This window comes from Mustela nivalis (genome assembly GCF_964662115.1).
Source record: "Mustela nivalis genome assembly, chromosome: 10".
NCBI classification, from domain to species: domain Eukaryota; kingdom Metazoa; phylum Chordata; class Mammalia; order Carnivora; family Mustelidae; genus Mustela; species Mustela nivalis.
In genome coordinates this window covers 6,328,804-6,343,767 of record NC_139029.1, presented here as the reverse complement: position 1 = coordinate 6,343,767, position 14,964 = coordinate 6,328,804, and the positions used below count along the sequence as shown (strand labels likewise).

General features: G+C 44.3%; 1 long non-coding RNA gene across 3 annotated transcripts in view; it reads left to right on the top strand.

Annotated features, from left to right (window-relative positions):
- LOC309841837 overlaps nt 1–14,964 on the top strand; it is a 33,153-nt gene that overhangs the window by 2,149 nt on the left and 16,040 nt on the right. For all 3 annotated transcript variants that reach the window (XR_014299347.1, XR_014299348.1, XR_014299349.1), the window contains exon 2: nt 7,953–8,026. This is a non-coding gene — a long non-coding RNA (uncharacterized lncRNA). The remainder of the gene's footprint in view (nt 1–7,952; nt 8,027–14,964) is intronic.

The following is a 14,964-nucleotide window of genomic DNA, read 5'->3' as shown; positions in this document are numbered from 1 at the left end:
CCCCAGTGATACAGTATTGTTAACTATAGTCCCCATGCCGTACATAACATCCCCAGAATTTATAACTGGAAATTTGTACCTTTTGACCCCCTACCTCTACCCCTCTCTGGCAATCACCAATCTGTTCTCTGAAGAATACAAATATTTTGTAATATAAAAATCTAAACTGAGCGGTCTGCATAGCAGTATCATGAAATTCTAGATTTTGCCACATCCTGAAGAATATACTATATTGGATTTACTAAACCATAACCTTAAACATTGTATTATAGAATTAAATGAAATTTTTTTTACCCCCTTTCGTACTTGCTTAGAATAGTAACCTGACAGCTAGATATGCAAGGAATTTGTGAGTAAAATGAGACCACTGCTGGCTTTGCATATTATCTGCTCTCCAGGAAAGGAATTCTATGTAAGCCAGAATTTGAACTCCCAGTGACATTGATGTTAATACGTTCATGTCTCACTTCTTTTTTTAAACATCCTTATTGTAATATAACTCACATACCATGCAATTCGCTCATTTAAAGTCTACAAAGATCAGTATATTCACAATTGTTCCACCATCACTAACTCTAGAACAATTTTATCACTGCCCACCCTCAAAAGACTACATACCTATCAGCAGTCACTCCCTAATGTCTCCTCTCCTCCCTGTGGGCAAGCAGGAATCTGCTTTTTGTTTTGATTTCTCTTCTAGATTTTATTTAGTTATTTGACAAAAAGAGCACAAGCAGGAGGAGAGGCAGGCAGAGGGAAAGGAAGAAGTAGGCTCCCCTCCGAGCAGGGAGCCTGATGTGGGACTCGATCCCAGGACCCTGGGATCATGACCTGAGCTGAAGGCAGCTGCTTAACCCACTGAGCCACCCAGGTGCCCCCCATTTTGCATTTCTACCAGCGATGGATGAGCATCCCATTTATAACCTCCTCTCCGGCACTTGTTCCTGTCTGTCTTTTTTATTACAGCCACACTCGTAGGTGTGAACTGGGGTCTCATTGTGGTTCTGCTTTTCAGCTCTCTAAGGGCTGATGAAATTGAGCCTCTTTTTGTGTTGAGTAACCTTTTGTCTATCTTCTTTGGCCAAAGAGAGTTCACTTTTCATTGAGTCACTTGTGTTTTTCCTGTTTTCAGTTGTCAGAGTTCTTTACATGTTCTAGATCCCAGTCCCTTATCAGATGTGCAATTTGCAAATCTTTTTTGAGTACAGCTGACACAGCGGTACTTGATTTCAGGTATACAATGCAGCGATTCGACTGCTCAGAACGGGATGCTGTGCTCCCAAGTGTGACAGCTGCCTGTCACCATGCAATGCCATTACAGGACTGACTGTATTCCCAATGCTGTTCGTTTTGTTGCTGTGACTCACTCCATAGCTGAAGGCCTGTATCTCCGACTCCCCTTCACCCACTTGGCCCATCCCCTCATGCCCCTTGCCCTACCTACGGGTCTGACTGCAATTTGCAAACATGTTTTCCCATTGTGTGGGTGGTCTTTTCACTTTCTTGCTGGTGTCATTTGCAGCACAAAAGTTTTTATTTTGATGTAGTCCAGTTTATCTGTTTTTTTTCCCTTGTCATTTTCACTTTTGATATAACATTCACTTATACAAGGCACATTGAATCATTTGATGTTGTCTTAGCCAGTTTGGGCTGCTGTAATGGGACACCACAGACTGGGTGGCTTTAGAAACAACAGAAATGTCTTTCTCAGTTCTGGAGACTGGAAATCCAAGGTCAGGGTGCCAGCGCGATCCGGTCTGGTGTAGACCTCTGACTTACGGTGTCCTCATGTGACTGAGAGCTGAAAGCGGGCTGACTCTTATGAGGGCCCTAACCTCATTCATGAATGCTTCACCTTTATGACCTTATCTAATGCGAATTACCTCCCGGAAGTACATCTGACCTTTGAACGAGGGCTCAAACGGTGCCGGTCTCCTTTGAGGGAGATTTTTTTCAATGAAAGCACTGGTAAGTGTATTTTCTCTTCCTTAATGATTTTCTTAATAACCTCATTTCTCTAGCTCACTTTATCATAAGAATACAGTAGGGGTGCCTTGGTGACTCTGTTAGTTGGGCACCCGGCTCATGATGTCCGCTCAGGTCATGATCTTAGGCTCCTGAGATCAAACCCTGCAGCCAGCTCTCTGCATGCGCTCTAAAATAAATAAATAGATAAATCTTAAAAAAGAAAAAGAACATAGCATATAATACACACAGCATGCCAAATGTATGTTAATCAACTGTTTGTTATTGGGAAGGATTCTATTAATCGTTCAGTTTTGGGGGAGTCAGTAGTTGTACATGAACTTTAGACTGGGCGTGGTGGTTAGTGCCCCCTAGCCCCTACATTGTTCAAGGGTCAGCTCTGTAATACCATCACTTTGATGAAGTGGGGCTAGGGTTTCAATATGCATTTTGGGGGACACAAATATTTAGTCCATAACAATATTGAAATATCATAAAAACTACCTTTCCTGTTTTGCGGAGAAAATAAAACTTTTAGGGTTAAAGGGCCTGCCCCATGTCCAACAGGAAAATGATTAGGAATCTTGCTTCCCTTGAAAATTTTTTTTAATAGTTTTTTTTTTTAAGATTTTATTTATTAATTTGACAGAGAGAAATCACAAGTAGACGGAGAGGCAGCCAGAGAGAGAGAGAGGGAAGCAGGCTCTCTGCCGAGCAGAGAGCCCGATGCGGGACTCTATCCCAGGACTCTGAGATCATGACCCGAGCCGAAGGCAGCGGCTTAACCCACTGAGCCACCCAGGCGCCCCTAGTTTTTTTTTTTTTTTTTTTAAGACTGCATTTATTTATTTGAGACAGAGAGGGAGAATACGGAGGAAGAGGGGAAGAGGGAGAAGCAGACCCCCCAGTGAGCAGAGAGCCCGACATGGGACTCGATCCCAGGACCCTGGGATCATGACCTGAGCCAAAGGCAGACGCTTAACTGACTGAGCCACCCAGGTGCCCCTTTCCTTGAACTCTTGCCCTGCCACCCAAGTATCTCTGTGTGTTACAAGTACGCAGTATCTATGTTTTTACCATTTACAAGAGAACTCCCTTTCTCTTTCTTCGGCTCTGCAATACTTCCTGCCAATATAATTTTGTAGAATCGCAAAAATTAGAGATGACACTTCTTTGGTCACATACCACTATATTCCCAGGGTGTTTTATAGGATGACTACAGTTTTTTTTTTGTGCTTTTTCCATTTGTGTCTTAACCTAAGTGCTGGAGTTCTACCACTTCCCTTAAGGGACACTTTCCCACTGTAGCGTGAATGACAGGGTCCCGGAGGTGTCCCTGATCCTTACCCCATATTTTCATTGTTTTGTTCAGTGTTTCTCATTTGAGCATTACATCAGCCCCTTTGGATCATGCAAAATAATGTCTCCCTCCCTTGGGAACTACCAAGCATCAGGGCCCAAGACAAATTAGTTCTTAGAATTACCTGGAAGTAAGCAAAAATACCTGTTGTTCGGTTTTGTTGTTGTTGTTGTTAAGATTTTTTATTTATTTCACATAGAGAGAGAGATCACAAGTAGGCAGAGAGAGAGGGGAAGCAGGCTCCCCATTGAGCAGAGAGCCCGATGTGGGGCTCGATCGCAGGACCGGGAGATCATGACCTGAGCCAAAGGCAGAGGCTTTAACCCACTGAGCCACCCAGGCGCCCTAATACTTGTTGTTTTTAAATAGACTCCATGCCCAATGTGGAGCACAGTGTGGGGCTTGAACTCACAACCCTGAGATCAAGACCTAAGCTGAAATCAAGTCCAATACCTAACCAACTGAGCCACCCAGACGCCCCGCAAAAATACTTTTTAATGCCAGTAACAGATAAAGGAGAGACCGTAGGACATACTGAAACATCAAACAGAATAAAGGTATACTGTGGGCAGATTTTGTTATTTTGTAAAGGGAGAGGGGTTGTGTAAGGGTTTTATTTTACTTTTCCTGGAATTTATAATCTTTTAGTGCAGCATTTATTCAAATGCCAGGACAGAGACTATTCTCTGGATCAAAACGTAGCTCCCTAATGATCTGCAAAGCTAGATATGCTCCGAGGTGATCTCCCTTTGTATCTGCAAAGCTACCTACGTCTGTCAGTGTATTCCATTTTCCCTGCTGCCATCAAAGACCAAGCCCTTCACCTGGACTCTGGATTGCTTCCCCTTCCACCTTCTTAAGGACTTTGGTCCACGATTTATTCCCTTTGTTCTGCACCATCACTTTCTCCCTCCCTGCTGGACACATTATCTGCCGTAGGAAGATGAACTTTAAATAAACCAGAATTGGGGAACCTGGGTGGCTCAGTCTGTTGAGCGACGGGCTCTTGATCTCAGCTCAGGTCGTGATCTCAGGGAAGTGAGATCGAGTTCCACTTCGGTTGCAGGAGCCAGCTTGGGATTTTCTCTCTGCCTCCTTCTGCCCCTTCCCATTACACACACACACGCACACACACACACTCTCTCTCTCTCTCTCTCTCACACACACAAATAGACAAACAAAAAAACCTACCTTGGCTCTACGCCTCCTTTGAACTATGCCTTCTTTCTTTGCCTCCTTGACAATAAAACATCTCAAAAAAGATATCTTTTATTACTCCCACTCCCTCCCTTACTCCTATACCGTTCTGAGAAAATCCTCTTGTCAGAAGCACCAAGGACCTCCATGAGGCCAAAACTAGTTCCATTCCTATGTCTGATACTCACTGGCCTCCCCAACCCAGGTGAGCACTTGGTTTGCTCAACACACAGAGCCACACACTCTGGTTTTCCCCCAGAAGCTCTTCCTCAGGTTCATTTGCTGCCTCGTCTCCCCAGACTTTTAAATACTAGAGAGGATCACCTGGCTGGCTCAGGCAGTAGAGCGTATGACTCTTAATCTTGGGGTTGTAAGTTCGAGCCCCACATTGGGTATAGAGATTGCTTAAGATCTAAAAACAAAACAACCCACAAAGGCACAGAAATAAATAAACAAATAAATAAATAGGAAAACTAGAAAAATAAATAAATAAATAGATGTCGTAGGGCCATAAGGTGTAGTGCTGAGCCCCCTCCTCTCTGTTGACGCCCCTCCCCTAAGTCTCAGGGTCACGGCTCTAAAGAGCATGTACCAATGCTAAGTGCCAAGTATATACCTATGGCCAAAACCTCTTCCCCGAATCCCAGTTTCATGTCCAGCTGCATATTGATATTCGTATTGGGCTGCCTAGTACATGGTCTCCACAGACCTGTCCTCTCCTCTTTCCCCAGAACAAATGTCATCATGAGCCATCCAGGGCCCCAAGCCCAAAACCTTGGCATCATCCTTGACTCCTCCTTTTCCTCACACAGTCTGTCAGCAGATTTGAGGTGGACGTGCTCCGGAGGCTCAGGAACTTAACCGTCTCTTCTCTCCAACTCCCCTGTGACCCTAGAACCCAAGCTACCATCATGTCTTGTCTGGCGATTTCACTGGTCCTGTTTTGCTCATGTCCCTTTTCAACCTGCACGTCAGAAAGCAGTATGACCTTCTTAAGTCATAGATCCTGTCCTTTAACTCACTCACAATCCCTCAGCGATTCCCATTGCTCATTGAATGAAACCCAAGCTCCTTGTCATGACCTGTAAGGTCCTACAGCATTTAGTCACCTCTGCTTTGCTTGCCTCATCTTATACCACATTCCCTTTTCCCTTTTTTTTTTTTTAAGATTTTATTTATTTGACAGACAGAGATCACAAGTAGGCAGAGAGGCAGGCAGAGAGAGAGAGGAAGGGAAGCAGGCTCCCTGCTGAGCAGAGAGCCCGCAGTGGGGCTCGATCCCAGGACCCTGGGATCATGACCTGAGCCGAAGGCAGAGGCTTTAACCCACTGAGCCACCCAGGCGCCCCCACTTTTCCCTTTTTTTTCAACCCCACTGGCTTTTGCTCTTCACTAAGATGAGCTCTTTCTTTCCTAGAGGACTTTGTACTCCGCATCTTGTTTGCCTGAAAAACTCCTCCCCTGGCTTTTTGCATGGCTGGTTCCTTCTCATTCTTCCGGTCTTAGCTCAAAGGTCATCTCATTTATGCATTAATTCATTTAACAAATATTTATTGAGCACCTTGCATCGTACATACACCATGCATGTTTGTGTGGGTCTTCTGAGAAGCAGACCCCTGGATAGAATGCGACGTGTCAGAGGTTTATTTGGGGAAGTGCATGTGCAGGGTGGGTACAGGAGGTGAGGAGAGCTTTCAGACTGCGCATGGCGCCGCTCCCGTGGAATGGGGAGCGGAGAGGGATGAGGTTTGGGAATCTAGGTGAGGTTCGGTGGGCTGAGGTCTGGAGCCCATGACCAAGAAAGAATTCTTTAGATGCCTTTGGTGCAAAATAGTGGTTTATTAAAGCACAGGGACAGGAACCGTGGGCAGAAGTAGCTGCTGCACCGAGGTCTTGAGGATGGTGATTATATATTGCGGGGGAGGGGGGAGTAAGGAAAAGGGAGGTTTCAAAAGAATTTTCATATGCTAACGAGGACCGACCTACAAGATACCACAAGATATCAGCGGTCTTCTGGGGCGCCTGGGTGGCTCAGTGGGTTAAGCCTCTGCCTTTAGCTCGGGCCCTGATCTCAGGGTCCTGGGATGGAGCCCTGCATTGGGCTCTCTGTTCAGCAGGGAGCCTGCTTCCTCCTCTCTCTCTCTGCCTGCCTCTCTGCCTACTTGTGCTCTCTGTCAAATTAATAAATAAAATCTTTATAAAACATTAAAAAATTAAAAAAAAATAATAATAATAATAAAAGATACCAGAGGTCTTGGCATTGTCAAGTTAAGGCAGCTAACATGTAGTTGAGACATCCCTGGAAGAATGCCACACGTGTCCCTCCCAGGAGTGGGGGGCGGGGGGAGGTGGCCGGGGCTCAGCGTGTGCTTTGTCTTCAGCTAGCCTTCTGCTCCCTCATCAGAAAGGAAGTAGCATCGAGTAGAGTAGAAAGGCTCACTCTGCAGAGCAGTTTTGAGAGAATTTGGCCAAGCTGATGGGCCAAAGTCGTCCGTTGGAAAAACCCCACCTCCTGCAGGAATGGGCCTGAAGGAGCATCGCCCCGCCCCCCCGCAGGTGGGAGGAGCCCGGGGAAGCTTGGCCTCTCGCCAACACTGCTGTGAATCCAGAGGGCCACAGCTGGAGTCCTCAGTTCCACTTCCCTCCCCTCAGCAGGGAATCGGAGTTTCCCCGTTGCCACAGCATGCTAGCCGGAAACACTTACGTTTCCATGGAAGACAGAATGTGAGAGCCCTTTCCAGCTGCCCTCTATCGCCTCAAGTCGCCCAGGGCAGGAAGAAGTCAGCTGCTTGTTGAATTTGGAGTGACAACTGCAGATGCTGGACTCAGTGCCACGTGGCTCTTCCTCCAATACCCTAGTGCTCGCCTGCCTGCGTGGAGTGGAAATGCTGGTCTGCTCGCCCGCAGGAAATAAGCACGCTGGGGCAGGCGCTGTCCCTCTAGGGACGCCTGTGGTTGGCCACGTGCGCCACGGACTCATTTAACATTAGCGTTTCTTATTTAGGGGTAAAGTTTTACCTTATTTTATTAGTCATAATGATTTTTTTTTTTTTTTTTTTAAGTAGGCTCCAGACTGGGCATGGAGCCCAATGCGGGGCTTGAAGTCACCACCTTGAGATCAAGTCCTGAAATGAAATCAAGAGTCAGATGCATAACTGACTGAGCCACCCATGGCTCCTGATAAAGATGATTTTAGGGGCGCCTGGGTGGCTCAATGGGTTAAAGCCTCTGCCTTCGGCTCATAGTCCCAGGTTCCTGGGATCAAGCCCCGCATCCGGCTCTCTGCTCAGCCGGGAGCCTGCTTCCCTTCCTCTCTCTGCCTCTTCTCTGCCTTCTCTGCCTACTTGTGATCTCTGTCTGTCAAATAAATAAATAAAATCTTTTTTTTTTTTAAGATGATTTTAAAAATCTCTACTTTTCCAACACCTAGGTCCTAGATTCCATCAGGGTCCAAATTGAGAAGCTCCACCCAGCCTGGAAAATCCCATCACCACTCTAAACAAGGTAGGCAAGGTGGGAATATTTATGGGGCTTACGTTCTAAGGATGAATGAGCGAGTCCTTTTGACCAGCCACTCCTAAGTCAGCTTCTTTTCTCCCTCAGTCCTTTTATTATATCCCACTTAGTTCTTTCATGGCACTTAATCAAAATCTGAAAATCATTTCATTTGCTTATTTATTTATAGCCTTCCCTCCTCCCCACACTATCTTCCACCAAGAGAATGAAAATCCTTGGAGGTCAGAGACCTGGCCTGCCTTGTTTATTGCTAAAATTCCAGTACCTAGAAAAGTACATGACTCTTCAACAAGTGTTTATTGATCACTGATGAGGTACAGAGGTATGTCCATGGGAAAACACAACAAAACAAAAAAATTCCTGCCCTTGTGGAGCTAACATCCTATAGTGGGGAGACAGACAATAAGTAAATAAATTGTATAGTATATTTTTAAAAATTGCACGGTCTCTTAAAAGGTGATAAGTGTCTTGGTTAAAATAGATGCGAAACGGGGAATAATGCTGGAGCTGGGTGTTTCCGTTTTAAGTAGCATGGTTAGAGCAAGTAACATTTGAAGGACTTGAAGGGAGTGAAGAAGTGAGCCAAGTGGGTACCGGTGGGAGAGCATTCAGAGCAGAGGGAACGGAAGGCCCTGAGTCAGGACTAAGCTTGGCAGGGCCACTATGGCCAAAGCAGAATGAGCGTTAGGGCAAGTAGAAGATGGTATCTGTGGCTTTTGACTCTAAGATGGGAGCTGCTGGAGTTTTGAATAGAGGAGTGAACTGATCCCCTTAGGTTTTGGGGTTTTTTTTTTTTAAGATTTTATTTATTTATTTGACAGAGAGAGAGAGAGAGATCACAAGTGAGGCAGAGAGGCAGGCAGAGGGGGTGAGGGAAGCAGGTTTCCTGCTGAGCAGAGAGCCCAATGCAGGGCTCGATCCCAGGACCCTGAGAGGAAGGCAGAGGCTTAACCCACTGAGCCACCCAGGTGCCCCATGATTCCCTTAGGTTTTAGAAGGACCACTCTGCCAGGTGGAAAATAGACAGGAGAGGAGCAAGAGAAAGAGCACAGAGACCAGTTATACAAAAGGCGCAATGATCCAGGTGAGAGCAATGGTCCAAGGAAGAGATGCTGGGGCTCAGACCAAGGTGGCAGCAGTGAAGGTGGGGAGAGGTGGTTGGGTTCTGGATATATTATGAAGGAAGGGCCAACAGAATTTGGGAGTGGATGTGAGAATGAAATAGAGGAGAGAGTGGTCAAGGATGCCCACAACTATGGGATGATGTTGCCATTCATTGAGATCGGGAGGGCTGTGGGTAGAGTAGAATTGAGGAGAAGATAATGGGTGTAGTTTTGGCTGTACTAAAGCTAGGCTATGTATGAAAATGTGAAGCAAGGATGTCAGGTAAGTAGCTGGGTGTAACAGACATGGAATTTTGGGGGAGGGGGGGTCCGCACCAGGGACATCAGTTGTTTGTCTTGGTGCATAAATGTAAAGTCATGAAATGGGATTCAGTCACCACGGGGGTGATTACAGCAAGAGAGGAAGTCTGACCTGAGCCCTGGGGCCGCCAACATTAAGAAGCCAAGAGCGGTTAAGTGTGCAGCAAAGGAGACTGCGAAGGACTGGCCTTGACTAGGAGGAAAACCAGGGGACTGCCTTGTTAAGGTCAGTGAGCAAAGATTTAAAGAAAGAAGGAGTGATCCAAGGTTTCAAATGCTGCTGATCCCATGAGATGAAGACAGAGACTGTCTACTGAATTTAGCAACAAGCAGTTCTTTGGTGACCTACAGTGCAGGTTGGTGGAATGATGGGCAGGAACCTGAATTGGAGTGCGCTCAAGAAAGAATGCGAGGATACACAGAAAACAGTTGCATTTCTGTGCACTAACAATGAGACAGAGGAAAGAGAAATTGGAATTGATCCCATTTGCTATTGCACCAGAAACCATAAGATACCTAGGAATAAACCTAACCAAAGAAGTAAAGGATCTGTACTCTGAAAACTATGGAACACGTATGAAAGACATTGAGGAAAACACAAAGAATTGGAGAGACATTCCATGCTCATGGATTGGAGGAACAAATATTGTTTAAATGTCTATGCTACCTAGAGCAATCTACACGTCAGTGCAATCCCTATCAAAATGCCATCAACATTTTTCACAGAGCTGGAACAAACAATCCTAAAATTTGTATGGAACCAGAAAAACTCTTATAGCCAGAGGAAAGCTGAAAAAGAAAACCAAAGCTGGAGGCATCACAATTCCAGACTTCAGGCTCTATTACAAAGCTGTGATCATCAAGACAGTGTGGTACTGGCACAAAAATGGGCACATAGATCAGTGGAAAAGAATAGAGAGCCCAGAAATGGACCCTCTACTCTATGGTCGACTAATCTTCAATAAAGCAGGAAAAAATGTCCAATGGAAAAAAGACAGTCTCGGGGCGCCTGGGTGGCTCAGTGGGTTGAGCCGCTGCCTTCGGCTCGGGTGGTGATCTCAGGGTCCTGGGATCGAGTCCCGCATCGGGCTCTCTGGTCGGCAGGGGCCTGCTTCCTTTCCTCTCTCTCTGCCTGCTTCTCTGCCTACTTGTGACCTCTCTCTGTCAAATAAATAAATAAAAATCTTAAAAAAAAAAAAAAAAAGACAGTCTCTTCAACAAATGGTGTTGAGAAAATTGGACAGCCACATGCAGAAAAATGAAACTGGACCATTTCCTTACACCACACACAAAAATAAACTTGAAATAGGTGAAAGACCCAAATGTTCCTCGAAAAGTTGAAAATAGAGCTACCCTACGACCCAGCAATCGCACTACTGCATATTTACCCTAAAGATACAAACGTAGCAATCCGAAGGGGCACGTGCACCCAAATGTTTATAGCAGCAGTGTCCACAATAGCCAAACTATGGAAAGAACCTAGATGTCCATCAACAGAAGAATGGATAAAGAAGATGTGGTATACACATAAATGGAATACTACGCAGCCATCAAAAGAAATGAAATCTTGCCATTTGTGACAACGTGGATGGAACTAGAGGGTATTATGGTGAGCGAAATAAGTCAATCAGAGAAAGACAGTTATCATATGATCTCCATGATATGAAGAAGTTGAGAGGCAACGTGAGGGGTTTGGGGGGTAGGAAAGGAATAAATGAAACAAGATGGGATCAGGAGGGAGACAAATCATAAGAGACTCTTAATCTCACAAAACAAACTGAGGGTGAGCAGGGGTAGGGGGGTAGGAGGAGGGTGGTTGGGTTATGGAAATTGGGAAGGGTATGTGCTATGGTGAGTGCTGTGAAGTGTGTAAATTTGGCAATTCACAGACCTGTACCCCTGGGGCTAATAATACATTACACATCAATAAAAAAAATTAAAAATTAAAAAAAAAAAAAGAAATGGATGAAAGACCTAAATGTAAGACAGGACTCCATCAAAATCCTAGGGGAGAACACAGACAGCAAGCTCTGTGACCTGTGTGGCAACAACTTTTTGTTAGACATGTCGCCAGAGGCAAGAGAAACAAAAGCAAAAATGAACTATTGGGACTTCATCAAGATCAAAAAGCTTTTGCACAGCAAAAGAAACAGTCAACAAAACCAAAAGACAACTGACAGAATGGGAGAATATATTTGCAAATGTCTTCTCAGATAAAGGGTTAGTATCCAGGATCTACAAAGAACTTCTCAAACTCAACACCCAAAAAACAAATAATCCAGTCAAGAAATGGGCAAAAGACATGAACAGACATTTCTCCAAAGAAGACATCCAGATGGTCAACAGACATATGAAAATGTGCTTCACATCACTCGGCATCAGGGAAATACAGATCAAACCAAGTGAGATAAGACCTCATACCAGTCAGAATGGCCAAAATTAACAAGTCAGGAAACAACAAATGTTGGTGAAGATTCGGAGAAAGGAGAACCCTCTTACATTGCTGATGGAAATGCAAGCTGGTACAGCCACTCTGGAAAACAGTATGAAAAATACGTCAAAAAGTTTTTGTTTTTTTTTTTTAAAGAGCTACTCTGGGACGCCTGGGTGGCTCAGTTGGTTGAACAGCTGCCTTCGGCTCAGGTCATGATCCCAGCGTCCTAGGATCGAGCCAGGCTTTCTGCTGAGCAAGGAGCCCAATACAGGCCTGGATCCCAGAACCCTGGGATCATGACCTGAGCTGAAGGCAAAATTCTTAGCTGACTGAGCCCCCCAGCTGTCCCAACTAGAGGGTATTATTAACGCCAAGCAAATAAGTCAGTCAGAGAAAGAATTATCATATTATTTCACTCGTATGTGGAATTTAAGAAACAAAACAGAGGATCTTCAGGGAAGGGAGGGAAAATAAAATAAGACAAAATCAGAGAGGGAGGCAAACACAAGAGACTCTTATCTATAGGTTGCTGGCGGGGAGGGGGCGTGAGGTAACTGGGTGATGGGCCTTAAGGACGGCACATGATGTAATGAGAACTCAGTATTATATGCAGCTGATGAATCATTAAACATTGCCTCTGAAGCTAATAATATGCTGTATGTTGATTAATTGAATTTAAGTAAAATTTTAAAAATAAAAAAAGAAAGAAAGAATGTGATGGGGGGCACCTGTCTGGGTTAGGTGGTAGAACATGTGACTCTTGATCTCAGGGTTGTGAGTTCAAGCCCCATGTTGGGTGTAGAGCCTACCTAAAAATAATAATAATATAATAATAATAACAACAACAAGGATAGACAACTCTCTCAAGAAGATTTGGGCAAACAAAACAAAAACATGAGACATTAGAAGGAAGTGGGTAAAGGTATTTTGTTTTTAAGATTGGGAGAAATAATAACATCTCTTGTATGTTATCAAGAATTATTAGTAGAGAGGGTAAAAATATGAAGATTTAGGAAAAAGTAGAGAGAAAACGGAGCACTGCTAGATTCTGTGCACTACTGGTGTCTTTGAATTCTTTACCTCCGAAGAAGCATATCATTATCTTATAAATTGGAAAAGGCTATTTCCTCTTAAAAGGAAAATAGTAGCAATTTTTTTTATACAAAGCCTTTAAGTACTAGATCTTGTTTGCTATTGCTGCTGACTTGATGTTAGCAATTTTCTGGGTGTCTAACTTTCTTCTTGCATAAAACGCTGCAGCGTGCCTTTTTTTCTTCCTGTTCATTGGCAGCTCTCTGTCCTTTCTGGCTATAATCACAGGGAGTGCCTATGATTGGCTGAATGCCTCTAAAAGTTAACTATTCGAAATCTGTCTATTCTGACTCTCACTTGGGCTTCGGATTCAGAATTCCTCTTACTTGGCGCAGGATTTGATCTCCATGGGATTACACAGCCATGCCTCTTGTCTGGGGTTGTTAGATACACTCAGCAGATGTGGTCGCCAAAGCCAGGGGGGGAAACACCACTGACTCGGACTCTCATCTATTCTCCCGTCCAGTAGCCACTAACTGGGCAAAGCATTGTGCCAGACACAAAGACAGACCGGAGAATCAGGTTACCCCAGGTCTTAACCGGCCCGTTAGATACTTATAGTCAGGGAGTCAGAGAAAATACATACAGAATCGTAACACTCTCTAGAATGTGGTAAATGCCATAAAAGACATTTAAGGGAAGCACTAAAAGTCCAAAAGAAAGAAGAGATTATTCCTTCTGGTTTGGAGGATGGAGCTCTGACTCACTGAAGCAGGCTGGGATTCTGAAGGAAACCTACCCATCAGCCCTCCTTACAATGATCTCAACTTGTATTGGTATGTACCCACATTTTAAAACATGATGATTCATTTTTTTAAAGATTTTATGTATTTGAGAGAGAGAGAGGGAGAGAGAGAGAGAACACGAGCTGGGGAAGGAGCAGGGGAAAAGGAGAAAGCAGGCTCCCCGCTGAGCAGAGAGCCCAATGTGGGGCTCGATCCCAGGACCATGGGTTCATGACTTGAGCTGAAGGCAGATGCTCCCTCCACCCCCACTTTCATTTTACAGCCAAATGGACTGATTCCACCTCTTTTTGATAGCATCTTCCCATTAATATTATATTTAAAATTTAATATTAAAGGAGTTTTGTTGATTTTTTAAAACCTAATGAGTAGTTGCAATTTAATAAAAATAAGATTGAATGCTTTTAATCAGGTGAACCCACTCACCAACTTATCTTTATTTCCTTATTAACTGAAAAGAAAAATGTTATCTGAAGGAAACTCTACCTCTTGCTATATTTTCATGGGTCACCTACCTTTCTCTCTCTTTTCACTTAAAAAAGATTGATAAATGTGTCAGCTAGCATAAGAAAGGGACACGGAGGAAGGTCACCCCCTCACGTGGAAGTAAATCCATTACATCAGATTCGAGGGGTCTGGAGAAAGAAGAGAGGTACCTCTTATCACAAACAAACAAAAATACTAATTGTGCCTCTTTCCCCTCCTCTCTTAATATTTCCAGGAGCTTCAAATGTGACTTGACTGATGTCACAGCATATCCAAGAGAGACAGGAAGAAGTTGTACACTGAATTTAGAAAACTACCCAAAAAATATAACTTGTTTCATTTTAGAAGGTTATAAATCGGATGGGAGCAAAAGGACAAAGAGCATATTCCTGGCACCCCCAGCTTTCAGCGTAGTGTGTGTGTGTGTGTGTGTGTGTGAGAGAGAGAGAGAGAGAGAGAGAGAGAGAATAACTGGAAAAAAAAAAAAAAAGAACTGGAGAGGTGATACAACTGTTTAGAAGACAGTGAGTCAATCATGTAAACTCCAAAACCTAAGGTACACTTCTATTTTATGCAACCACATAGAAATCACAAGTTTTGGAGCACCTGGGTGGCTCAGTTGGTTGAGCATCTAATTCTTGATTTGGGCTTGGGTCATGATCTCAGGGTTGTGAGATTGAGCCCTATGTCGGGCTCCATGCTGGGTGTAAAGCCAGCTTAAGATTCTCTCTCTCTGGGAGCCTGGGT